The sequence below is a fragment of the Vombatus ursinus genome, unplaced genomic scaffold (genome assembly GCF_900497805.2).
Source record: "Vombatus ursinus unplaced genomic scaffold, bare-nosed wombat genome assembly UNPS02014942.1, whole genome shotgun sequence".
Classification (NCBI taxonomy): Eukaryota; Metazoa; Chordata; class Mammalia; order Diprotodontia; family Vombatidae; genus Vombatus; species Vombatus ursinus.
In genome coordinates, this window is record NW_020954720.1 from 15,222,188 (window position 1) to 15,226,674 (window position 4,487).

Sequence of the window (4,487 nt, forward strand, 5' to 3'; positions counted from 1 at the left end):
TGTTATAGTTTATGTTATCACATACATTGAATTATCACACTTACACTAAAAATAACAAATTGTAGATACTATGAAGCACTTAGGTTTATTACATAGGTTTATTACAAAAACAAATTCCATGATTGAAAACAATGTGACCTCTGCCAAAAATTGTAAAAGTTCATCTCTGAAATCAATGAGCATCATACCAAATTATTAATCTTATATAAAAATGCATGGAATACAATTCATTATTTTGTAATCAAGCCAATTAAAAATACAAATGGTTAAAAGAAAAAAGGGGTATTGTGTGAAATGCATCTTGCAGAAGATTTGTGTAGTATAGTCCAAAATTTTAACAATATTTAGACTGAATGCACACTTTAATATGCTTAAAACAATAACTCATTTTAATTAGGTTTTTGTTTAGATTCAGAGTAAACCTCTTTGTAAAGACAGAACATTTTGAAATCTATCAAGGTTAGAATACTTATACCAAGATGTGAAAAATCTATGCCCAAACAGTAAATAGAATGATAAGATATTTTATTTCTTTTCCTCTACTTAATACATTCATTTCCCATTGTTCCAGAGAATCTGGGTAATCCAAAAAATTCAAATTCAGGCAATTAAAATATAGCTCAAATTAGTTCAACTATAATCTGTACATAGATATTTTCCCATATAATTCAACTTGACTTCCAGTTTTATACTGCACAGAGAATGAGCAGAAGAAAACCTGAGCTGACGATTACCCTGCCTTCCACACTTTACTATAAGTTTGCTTTGATCCTGCTCTTTCCTATAATCAGACCAACTTTTGTTCTCATTTTCCTGAATTTTTTTAAGCACTCAACCTTTTACTCCTTTATGATTTAATTTCTGTTGACATTGCATTCTTGAGCACTTGTTCCTTTTCTGGGCTAATTGGTCCAGGTGGATTAATTTGGCATCTAATTTCACAACTGCTTTTTGATACTGCCATGAGTTGTCAGGGTCATGCCAAGTGAACTGCTTTTATAGATTTAAAAAAAAAGATTACTTAGTTTATTTTTCATTACATAATTTCTATAACTCAAGTTCCTTGGAAGCTGCTAAATTGTTGCTTGCATTTAGTGTAAGAAAATATTTTATGAAATGCACAAAAAAACTGGTTGCTAAATGTGAATCTCTGGTGTGAAGTGCTGAGAGTTCAGAGTTCTCATGAAAAGAATGCATACTACTATTCCAAAATTATTGCTTAAAGGAATGAGTTGGAAAGACTTTGCTCAAATCTTAGCTATCAGCATGGTAAAATCTTACTTGTCTTTTTAGGTCTAGGTCATTTTTTTTTTTTTTTGGTATTTCCATAGGAGGCCATTTGTCCCATTGGGTCATTACTCATCATATACTCTTATATAGTATAATTATTTTCATACATATTGCATTTCATATTATAGTGTAAGCTCCTGACATCAGGGACTCTGAATTAAGCGTATCTGTAACCATTTATTCTTTGATTGATTATATAATTATTGATCATCTAAGGCCCTCTTATGTGCAAACTCATTGTTAGCAATGACATAATGGAAATGGAGAACTGGCCTCAGGGTCTAGAAGTCCTGGTTCCAAGTAGCCTCTAACATTTGCTGGCTATGTGACCATGGGCAAGTCACTTAAACTCAGGCAAACGTGCCAACTTGAATTGGTAAAAAAATGAATTCCCTCCATTAATGAAATCACAGATTTCACTAAAAAAAACAACTGTATAAACTACCTTGCTAGTTCTTTAGAGAGCCATGAATTTTCATGAAACTTACAATTTAGAGAGGAGATTAGGAAATATGTATAAATATTCAATACTATACTTTTACTATAAATATAATGCAGAAGATAATATGATAAGAACATCAAAAAGTATAAACTGCTTTTGAGGGCCTTACTATTTTGTATTCTTCCAATGCCTCTTTCAGTGACCTGCACACAGGTGCTTGTTAAATATTTGCTGAATAAATAAATAAATAAATAAGACCATACATTTACATCTGGATGGAATCACAGATGCTAGCTAAACCAACCGTTTCATTTGACATGAAGAAAATGAGGCATATCTAGAAAGGTTAACTTGTCCATGTTTGCAGGCAGCAAGTTTCCGAGGTTGAACTTGAACTTAGAACTTGACTCTGTATCCAGTGCTCTTTCTACTGCACTATGATGCCCCAAATAAAGGTACTATTTTCATGATTTACTTGTCTAGTGCTTTACAATTTTTTTGAGTATCTTTTATTTTGACTAGGCAATGGGGTTAAGTGACTTGCCCAGGGTTACACAACTAGTAAGTGTTATGTGTCTGAGGTGAGATTTGAACTCAGGTCCTCCTGAATCCAGGGCTGGTGTTCTATCCACTGCACCACCTAGCTGCCCCTGTGCTTTGCCTTTTTAAAAAGCTTTCACATATTTATCTCACCTGACCCTCATAATACTGTGCCTTTCCCAAGGTTACATGGCTAGTTAGTGGAAGATCTTACTCCCATTTTAAGTGCTCTTTTAGCTCAATGAATTTAGTGTACCTTTGAATGGGAGAGATGGTTGTTACCCGGAAAATATTATAACTAGTATTTCTGAAAGCCATTGCTCATTATTTTATTAATCACCAATTATTAAATGGAATTTATCCATTTAAAACATCATTATCATCTCCAAATATTCCTTGCCAAATATAACTGGATTTCTGAAAATTTCTATTAATTGAAAGGCTCTAAACCATGGTAATACCTATAATTACTTTCCAGCAACCCAGCTGCAGGCTTTATTATAAATTGTTGTTTAAATAAATTTCACTTTTGCTCTTTCCTCTCCTCTCTCACATTCAAGGCTGGCCCTAGGTAGGATTTTTACCTCCAGCTTATGTTTTTCTCCTTTTCCTTCTTTTTTTAAATTTTAGTTTATTTTTTTGGTTACATTTAAATTTCAAACTGTCTCCCTCCTTCCCTCCCTTCCCACTTTGCACAGAGAAGGCCACTATTTGACATGGATGCATACACACGTATATAATATACACACATACACACATATACATGCATATACATACACATATCACGCACACATATTTAGGGATAGAACAGATAAACACATGAGTGTGTGTGTGTATATATATATATACATGTATGTGTTTATCTGTTCTACCCCTGGAGTTGGATGAAGAAATCAAAACTATATATAGTCATATAAGAAAATGCTCTAAATCATTATTGATTAGAGAAATGCAAATTAAAACAACTTTGAGATTTCTTCCTACCCCTATCAGTTTTGCTAAAATGGTAGAAGGAGAAAGTGACAAATGTAGGAGGAGATGTGGAAAAATTGGGACACTAATACACTGTTGGTGGAACTGTGAACTGATACAACCATGTTGGAGAATAATCAGGAATTATGCCCAAAGAGTTACAAAACTGAATATACCTTTTTACCCAGCAATGCCACTATTAGATGTTTCCCTTCTTGTTTTCAAAAACAGCATACTGTCTCCTCTTCCTGGTTCCCACCTAGAAAGAACTGTTGTCAGATCCTTCATTTATACTAAAATATGCATGACAACAGTCTGAAGGATATTTGCATCTCAATGAGGGAGCATTAAGTTGACATGATTAAATTCTCAATATATAATTTTTGAATTTTATTAACATGTAAAGGAGACTGCTACCATTATCCACCTCTTCTTTCACAACTTTAATTTTAATACTTTAAAAAATCCCAAACCTAGAAAAAAGTAGGGATTTGGATTTGGGATAGATGGGTGGAAGATTTCTTTGAACCATTGTCAAATCAGAAGTAAAGCCTTGGGTACATTTTGACTTGGGTAAAGGGTTAAGTAGCAGTATGATGGGAAGATAAGGAGGGGAAAAGAATGAGTATTTCTTGTTACCAAATGGTTTCCTTAGGGGGTGGGGTACACAAGAGAATAGTAATAGTAATAGAGAAGGTTGCATTTTATTCACCAGGATGATTGGAAGGAAGAAGGAACTACCAATTCTGATTGAACCAACTGAATTTCTCTCTTTTTTTTTCTTCATGAAAAAAGTAACACTTCATACTGTTATTGCTGTTATGTCTCATAATATGTGATTTTTTTTTTTGATGCTGATGCTCCCTACAAGAAGACGGATCAAAATTCCCCTGCACCTAAATAAATAATACTGGATCTTGAGAATTGCTTTATCTGAAGAATTTATCACCTAGTGGCCAACCTTTTTATGATAAGGGCCATGGAACTTATTGAGGGTGGTTCTCTATTGACAAGACCCTCTCTGAAGCTTCCTCATCTTGGTAAGATCTACCAAAACTTTTTTCTCAGATGGTAGAGATTTGGAGAATTCAGTCATCTCAGCATCAGGGTAAGGAAATAGAGAGGATTTAATGGGAGGTTAAATATTCCAAGAGTATGCTAGAAAGAAAGAAAGAAAGAAAGAAAGAAAGAAAGAAAGAAAGAAAGAAAGAAAGAAAGAAAGAAAGAAAGAAAGAAAGAAAGA